This window comes from Podarcis bocagei (genome assembly GCF_964188305.1).
Source record: "Podarcis bocagei genome assembly, chromosome: 14".
Classification (NCBI taxonomy): Eukaryota; Metazoa; Chordata; class Lepidosauria; order Squamata; family Lacertidae; genus Podarcis; species Podarcis bocagei.
Genome location: NC_138139.1, coordinates 33,868,719 through 33,878,258, shown reverse-complemented (window position 1 = coordinate 33,878,258; position 9,540 = coordinate 33,868,719).

The following is a 9,540-nucleotide window of genomic DNA, read 5'->3' as shown; positions in this document are numbered from 1 at the left end:
AATTTAGCTAATGGGGCCTCCCGCTGCTGCCGCGCCACCGGAGCACGATTTCTGTTCTCATCCTGAAGCAAAGTTCTTAACCCGAGGTAATATTTCTGGGTTAGCGGAGTCTGTAACTTGAAGCGTATGTAACCTGAAGCGTATGTAACCCAAGGTACCACTGTAAAAGCACAATTGTACTCATGTAAAAACACCAGGTAGGCCCCACAAATAACCCAGAGATGCATTTTAAATAAAAGGACACATTCTACTTATGTAAAAACATGCTGATTCCTAGATTTAGAAGGTGATTGGGCTGGATCTGGCCCCCAGGCCTTAGTTTGCCTACCCATGCTCTTACCACTCAGAGATTGGGGGGGGGGCTAATTGATTAATTGATTAACCAATCAATTAACTGGACTCCCAGCAGCCTCAATCAGCAGGGCCAACAATTTGGGTAAAGTTGTGATCCAACAACATCTGGTGGGCACCATGCCCCCATCCCCAGTCTGGACGAGATGGATCAACACTGTGACTCAGTTTCATGTATTTTATTTGCAAGATGTAGTGATGTGTTCCCCCACCCACCCGCCTGTGCACAAAGAGAGATATTGGCTGGCTGCTTCTCTCATTCAGAAATGAAGTGATGAAGAGATGACTCAGCGCATTGTCATCTGCGATGGATCACAAATATGAATGGAGAGGAAATGCAACTGGGCGAAGCCATTCATACATTGCCAAAATGCCCATGCTGTGCTCAGAGGGCCAGGGTCCCAGTGACAGCCAATGCCACACACCTACATCAGAGATGACTGGCAGACTAGGCAGTGTTTCATCAGGAAACACAAAGGACTACTTCACAGGTACTGGGAGGTGATTCACACTTCCAGGCGGAACAATAAAGTGATCACGACATCTTAGATGACTGGACCCACCCTCTTCTGATGGGACTGGTTTGCAATAGGTTGCATACAGCATTCCTTGGTGCCTGGTGGCTTGTTGTTGAAGGCAAAAGCATTCCTATTGGGGAGAATAGGAAAGTTCTGCCTGCAGGAGGAAGGGCTGTAGTTCAGTGGCAGAGCAGCTGCTTCACATGCAGAAGGTCACAGGTTCAATCCCCCATGGCATCTCCAAGAGTGTCTCTGCTAGATAGAACAACGGTCCCGCTTAGTATAACACAGCTTCCTATGCCAGTATGGAGTGCTGTCACTCCTTTGTTTGCTGCCTGTCAGAAGCCAGAGTCAGGTGAAAGTCAGCAATAAAAAACACACCATTGTCAGTGAATTATTCAAAGAAACAAAAACAGTGCAGGCCCAGTGATCCCAGTAGGTCTTGCCCCAATGAGGTAGTTGCAAGGACTGAAGGTCCCCTCCTCTGCAGGGTTTTCCCCCAAGCAATCAGAGACTGCACCTGTGTGCAGCCAATCTCTCCTCTTCTCTTTGCATCTCTCTGCATGTTCTGGGAGACCAGGGGGGAGGGCTGTTGACAGCGGTGGAGGAAGCCTCTCAGGCACTTGGGGTGGCGTGCCCAGGGGCGGGGCGAACCACCCATAGGGGCAGGGCAAACCACCCATAGGGGCGGGGCAGACCACCCATAGGGGTGGGGCGGGCCAATAGCGCCCTTAGGGAGGGACAGGGCACGCAGCACCCATGAGGCAGGGTGACAGCGCCCTTAGGGAGGGATGGGACGGGGTGCATGGCACCCATAGGGATGGGACGGGGCATGCCGCGGGGCCTCAGCCACCCTACAGCTGAGGGGGAAGCAGTGGGCAGACAACGTGGAGCCTGCTGGTGCCGGAGATGAGTGGCTCAGGCGCGCTGCAAGCCCCACGGTGAGTGCTGCCTGCCATTTTGTCACCCCCTCAGTGGGGACATCCGGGACAGACCACACCTACAGCACCGCCCCCTTGCTACGCCCCTGGGTATTGGTTGCCGCAGGAAGGGGAAACTCCCTGGATTCTTCAGCAGACTGCCTTCGATCAGCCTTCTGACCACCTCTGCTTCTGGACCAGCCTCTTCCTGCTCCGTAAACCCTGGTGCCTCTTCAGCTTGTGATACCTCCTGCCCCCAGTCTACCCCCTCTTCTCCCTCTGACAACTCCTTATCAGCCCACCACCAATCCCCTGGCTCTGAGTCTTCCTCCCTTGGGGGCTCCCCCTCCCCCGCTCCTCTGCGTTCAGCCAGTCCATGACACTGCCCTTGGCAGCCATTTTGTGCCGGCACCCACAACACTTTGATCAATGTATGGGGTGGATGAGGCTGAGAAAGAGTGGCTTTCAAAGACCAAAGAGTATCCACACGTGTGTTTTTGCCCAACTTGTGCTATCCTAAATCTAACATGATGAGGATGCCACAGTGTACTCAAGTCCTACACTCATGTCCTGCTTCCAATGGGAAACTGGCTGGCTACTCTGACACCAAGATTTGAGAAATTAAAAGAGGATTAGACAAATTCATGGAGACAAAGGCTACCAGCGGCTACTGATACTACCCACAGTGGCTATGCTCTGCCTCCATGTTGGAAGTAGTAATGCTACGGAATGCCAATTGTTGGCTTTGAGGCTTTCCATTGGGGCATCTGGGGAAAGCACTGTGAGAACAGGATGCTGGAAAAGAGGGGCCACTGGCAGGGCTATTCTTATGTTTTAATGCTGGCAAAATCTCCGCTTCGTCTCTCCCAGCAGCCTGACCCTTCTTGTTTTCTTAAGATTCAGGACAGATAAAAGCACAGCACACACCGTATTTTTTGCTCTATAAGACTCACTTTTTCCCTCCTAAAAAGTAAGGGGAAATGTGTGTGCGTCTTGTGGAGCGAATGCAGGCTGCGCAGCTATCCCAGAAGCCAGAACAGCAAGAGGGATTGCTGCTTTCACTGCGCAGTGATCCCTCTTGCTGTTCTGGCTTCTGAGATTCAGAATATTTCTTTTCTTGTTTTCCTCCTCCAAAAACTAGGTGCGTCTTGTGGTCTGGTGCATCTTACAGAGCGAAAAATACGGTAGTTAAACTATGGAATTCACTGCTCCAATAAGTAGTGATGGGCACAAACTTGAATGGCTTTGAAACAGGATTAGGCAAATTCATGGGGAACAAAGTTATCAGTGACTACCAGTTCTGATGGCTATGTGCTGCCTCCACAGGTTGAGGCCCCCCCAAATACCAATTGCTGGAAAGGACAGGAGGGGGGATTTCGTAGGTAACAGAATTCTGGACTAGATGGGACTTTGGCTCTACTTACCTTATCAGCGTACGTTGTCTGTAATAATCTAGATAATTACGTAGGCTACTTTGGCAGCTGCAGCATCCACCACGTCAAGACAAAGATCTGGACCAGTTAGTCTTCAAAGTGGTTGCAGACCTATAATTGTATGAATTAGTTGCTGGCAACTGCATTATACAGCAAAGTGGCCAAGAAAACAAGATGCGTTGTTCTAAGATGGAAGATTAAAAGATCTGAAGAGAGTCACAATTGAAACAGGTGGTTGTTATGTGTGGTTTGCTTCAGCTGTGTTTAAGTTAGATTAAGCGTTCAGCTAAGCACTCCGCAGAGAGCCCAGGGCAAGCTAGGTTGCAGCCTGTCATATTACCAACACCCAGGTGTATTTACATCCACCATCCTTTCTTGGGTTCCTGATGTCTTGCTGAGACTTAGTGGTGGTCTTCCAAGGCAAGGATGGGGAGTCTGCTGGACCACAACTCCCATCATGCCTGCTCATTGTGCCAGGATTGCTAGGGTTGATGGGAGTTGAATCCAACAACACCTGAAGGAGATGACGCCAAACATAGAATTGTGTTTTATCCAGAAGTGATGATGACCAAACCTGTTTGGGGACCTGTGCAGGCACAGCAGGCTAGTGTGTGCATATCAACATCCACTGCTTGAGTCACCAGGACAGAAAATCATTGCAGGATGATGGGTGTTGTAGTGACTGAAGTGAGCTGGACCCCCATCGTTCACCCCGGACACTGAGGTTCAGCCCAGACACTGTGAGAAGTGAGGCTACTGGGAACCAGGCAGAAGGCCTTCTCAGTAGTGGCACCTGCCCTGTAGAACGCCCTCCTACCAGATGTCAAGGAAATAAACAACTATCTGACTTTTAGAAGATATCTGAAGGCAGCCCTGTTTAGGGAAGTTTTTAATGTTTGATGCTTTATTGTGTTTTTTAATATTCTGTTGGGAGACGCCCAGAGTGGCTGGGTAAACCCAGCCAGATAGGCGGAGTATAAATAATGTATTATTATTTTATATTATTATTAATTTATTAGGATTCATGTTAAATATATATATACAAAGTCTAAGGTCTCAGGACCTTCAATCAATGTAGATGCCCTACAGTGGTTATTTCCTGGGGAATCTTCCAAATGCCCTGCTTATTGACCATCCATCCTGATGGTCTCGCTCAGAACTTATCTGGTTATAGACTCTGTCCAGTATTTATTGAGCATTTATTTTGATTTGTTTGTGGGGAGGTGATGCAACAATGAGCATTTACCCAGATTTCTACATCTTCCCATACTTTTCAGCTAATTCTTCTGTCATTTTCCTAACTACACACAAACAAAAAATCCATTTCCTTTTAGGAGGGGTTTCGTTGCACTAAAGGAACACAGACTGCAATCTACTGCAATTGCAGAGACCTATATTTCCGGTACGCACTTGAATCACTCACACAAATTAATGACAGTCTAGAGGAGGCCTGGATTAAATTTGACCCACCAGTTTGTCCATTATTTCCATCCAGGGTGACCTCCCCACCATTTGCTAGTAAAACGAGGACTTCAGATGTAGATGCACTCAACCTATTGCCAGGGGAAACACTCAGACCAGAGAGGAGCTGGGGTCCAAGCATACTCAGAGCTTCCAGCTCGCAGGCTTCTGCTTCAAATCTCAGCTACAGCTAGGCTGGCATTCATCATGCTGTGATTTCTGCATTGCAGGGGGTTCATGACCCTCTCGGTTCCTTCCTTCTCCACAATTCCATGATTCTATAGAGAGAAGGGATTGCTTCTTGCGGCAGATTCCTAAAGTGCAACCATTACACACCACACACTGTCCGAAAGTAATCATTAGCACCATTTCAGGCAGAGGTGGTGCAAGGAGAGAGCGTAATCATTTTGTAAAACTTTCTTTAAAGTTTATTTTTCTTTTTTTAGTAATGTAAATTGAGAAACAGAGACAAACAAAAATAGCATAATCAAAGCTACAAAACGTAGGATCCGTACAAATAAATAGACAGCAGATCATGTAGGAAAATAAAAGCAGCAAGACTCATCATTAAATCCATTGGTGGGGGAAGAGATATGTGAATATCTGAATCCGACATGTAAGAAATGAAATTCCACCAAATGGCGTAGGAGTGTTCTGGATCTTCCTTAACCTCAGAAATGCATCATTGGTGAGTTATTTTCTCTGCAATAGCCAGAGTCCACATATTCTTGTACTACAGAAAATTTAAGTTCTGCAGTGTTTTCTATTGCAAAGAAGATCTCGCTGCAGCCAGCACCCACATGATAAGTTCCTTAGATCAGAGAATTGCTGTTCAATCATCCCGTAAACTCAAAAAGGGCAAGTTGTGGGGAAGCTGGAATGGAGCATTTAATTTACAAAAAAAAAAAAAAATCCTCAAAAACGCCAGTCCAAAATTGCCAGCGGGCGTCCCAACCATGCCAAGAATCCTGTGAGCCATTTGATATCACATAAGAAGGATGTACAGGAACAGGGTTTTTGGGCCGCATGTGAGAGCCAATGAGGGGTCCCTCTTTCCCAACTGTCAAAGGTTTTCAGGATTGGCTTATGACATTATTTTGCCTAATCAGAAGAACAAAATGGTCCTCCTTCCCCATTGAGACGGGCAGATGAATCTGATTCCAACACTGGCAATGGGGCAGAATCCTCCTCTGCATCCAAAACAGAAAGCTAGTTTTGGGGGAATGGGGCTGGGGTGGACAAGCTAAATAGCCCGATTGGCTCTATCTTCCAGCAGTTGGGAATGGCTGGGTGGGGCTCAAGAGCTTTCCAAAAGAATGGGGAGATGTTTAAACCGTGTGAAGAAAGACAGAGAGACAGACAGACAGAGAGAAGTTAGAATCATAGAATCATAGAACTGTAGAGTTGGGAGGGATCTTGAGGGTCATCTATGCTGGAGCTTCCATACAACCGAGCTGTAATGGCTCTCCTCCTCATCGTATCTTTGGAATCCATCGACCTCTGCTCTGACAGTGATTAACGACCTAAGCCCTTAATGAGGCTTCAGGCACGCTCCCCATTCCGCAGAGTACCCGAACAGCAGCAGAAGAGCGAGAGATGTGTGCTACATTGCTATGTTTATTTCTAACTACTCAGGACAGAAAAGAATATGCATCTGCTCTCTGTGAGAGACAGAGAACAACAGGAAACAAAGAAACAGGAAACCAGTAACATCAACATCCATCTCCCGTCTCCTGTGAGACTTCCAACAGTCTGGAATGTCAACAGAGTCTTGTGACTCCAAAAACTGCACAGTGGCATAACAGGAATCTAACAATCTAGTGCAATGCAGGGATCTTTTTTTGCCCAACATGGGGCTCTAACCCATGGCCATGAGATGAAGAGTCTCATGCTCTATTGACCAAGCCATCCCACCATTTTTTCTCCCTCTCTCGCAGGCCTAGAACCTCACAGGGTCATCCAATAAAGCTAAGCACTGCATGGTCCTTCAGGGTGTTCCTTTGCGCAATGTGTAACCAAAGTATGGAATTCAATACCACAAGAAGGAGTGACGGCCACCAACCTGGGTGGCTTTAAGTGAGAATTAGAGCAATTTGATGAAGCATATCAATGGCTACTAATCACAGGGGCACCTGTGAACTTGATGGACCATTGGCCTGATCCAGCAGCCATGCTCTTCTGATGTCCTTAATAAACAGCCAGGCTGCTGCCACTCACCTCATTCCACGTCATCTAAATGGTAGGGTTGGCCCCAGTAACTATTTGTGAGAAGTATAATCCGTACATGACCTGACAACTTGTTGATGTTATAGATACACAACATTAGTACACAATGCACAGCTACCTGAAGCTCGAATTTCAGCTCTAGGGCTTAAAATTTCAACACTCTTGGAGGGTGATCTGAACCTCACCCTAGCAAAGCTCTCCTAAGATAGTTTTCTGCAGTCAGGGCAAAAGGTGAGATGGTCTCTGCCTCCCATTCCAGGGACCAGCGCTGAGAAAACTTCTTGAACGAGGCACAGACTGGTGAGCTCTCGTGGAGGTAAAATGGCCATCTTGTGCAAGCACCCGCAGTAAAGATTCCAGAGGGATGATAAAATTGGAAAAGGACAATAATCATCATGAGCAATAGTTACAGCCCAATTTGTTTACCTGCTGTTGCTTCAGAACTTTATATTGATTTCTTTTTAGACCGGTTGGGAGAACTGATTCCAATAACAATTTTCAAGAAGTTCAGGCATGGTTCCAGGAAGGGGGAAAGCACAATAAATCAATCTGTGATCTTCCAGCTGATTCATAAACCCACCCAACGTGGCCCAATGGAATAGCAATGCCTGGGTTTTGTTGACACTTCCTTCAGCAAGGAGAAAACTGTGGCTGACGTTATGCAGCATGAGTATTGATGGGTGCTTTGCCCTCTTAACCAAGTAGCTTTTTGTCAGGAGTGGAGAACATCTGTGTCCCTTCAGATGTCACTGGGTCCCAGCTACAGGCAGCCAGCATGGCTAAAGGTCAGGAATTATGGCATCTGAAGATCCACATAGTTTTCACAACACTTGACCTTCAAGTTGTGCTTTTCCCAGACCTGATAAATGATGGGGTACAGCCAACTAAGTTCTACTCAGAGAAACCCCATTGAAATTAATGGACCTAAGTTAGCCATGTCCATTAAGTGGGCCTACTCTGAGCAGGACTAGTATGGGATACAGACAAATGGATTTGGAGTTAGAAACACCAAAAGCTGTCAGACCATTTATTTCAGTAATGTCAACCCTGGCTGGCAGCAGCCCTCTACAGTTTCAGGCAGAGCTTTTCCCCACCTCTACCAAGAGATGTTGGTGATTGAACCAGGGACCTTCTGCATGCAAAGCAGATGTTCTGTGACTGAGCTGCAGCCCTCCCCATTGCAAAATCTGCCATATTAGCATAGGTCTCAAGATCCAAACTTACCATGACAAATGCTTTTTTAAAAAAAATTAAATGTACACACAGATGTGCCTTTAAACATGTAGGCAGGGGTCAGCAAAATTTTCAGCAGGGGGCCAGTCCACTGTCCCTCAGACCTTGTTGGGGGGCGGACTATATTTTGAAGGGGAGAAAAATGAATGAATTCCTATGCCCCACAAATAACCCAAAGATGTATTTTAAATAAAAGCACACATTCTGCTCATGTAAAAACACCAGACAGGCCCCACAAATAACCCAGAGATGCATTTTAAATAAAAGGACACATTCTACTCATGTAAAAACAAGCTGATTCCCAGGCCGTCTGTGGGCTGGATTTAGAAGGCAATTGGGCCGGATCTGGCCCCTGGGCCTTAGTTTGCCTACCCATGGTGTAGAGGGCTTCCACCTGCTTTGTTTTTCCACAATGGGCGTAAGCTTTCTTTAAGCCTTTTTATTGGTCTGTAATCAGGACAGGCAGCAGTGTTGCAACCACCTAATTGCTTAAACAATAAAACTTTTGGCAGCCAATGAGATAAGAAGCAAGGACCCACACCAAAGCCCATGCAAGCCCTTCTTGATAGGAGCCCCAGCAAAAAGATAACAGATGACGTCTTGGTGTTGACAACTCCCAACAAGGTCAAAACAAAACAAGGTTTGCCAGAAAGGTGCATGTACCTGAGAGGGTGGAACTCAGGTTATTCCTTTCAAAGCCATCAGAAAAACCACATTAAAGACAGCCAAAACTTTCCAAGCCTGGATACAGTGGCATAGCGTGGGGAGTGCAGGGGGGGCCGGCCGCCACGGGCGCAACATCTGGGGGGGGCGCTCGCACCCACAGCTCTCTGCCCCCTGCTAAAATCCACGGGTTAGCGGGCGCAAATTACTTGCCTTGCTGACAACCCACGCTACGCCACTGCCTGGATATAATCAAGCTACCACAGTAAAGGCATAGCCTGCCTCTGGATGGGTGAGTTTGAGCAAATACAACCTCCCATAAAACCATCATTTGTGATACAAACACACCTGAGCAACAGGAGTCAGGAACGAGGAAGCTTTCTGGAAGATTCCTAGCAAGTTGTTGCGGGTGAGCAAGAAGCCACAGTGAGCAGGCTGTGAGAAAAGGCAACACCATTAGCTCTTCCAGCTTGATGATTCTATGAGTGTATGATTCATTATGATCCCCCTCTGTGTATAGGGTGGTACATAAATTCAATAAATAATCACAATCATAATAATATTTGCTCAAAAACATATAATACAATAGTGAACAAAAGTGAAGCAATTGTTTGCTAAATAGTCTCTCCGGTGTTTAGTTTCCATATGGCTCATTCCAATAGCCCACAAAACATTTCCATGAAAATATATTATTTCTTCATCACAGAATTACAGAAGGGAACCAAGGAATCATCT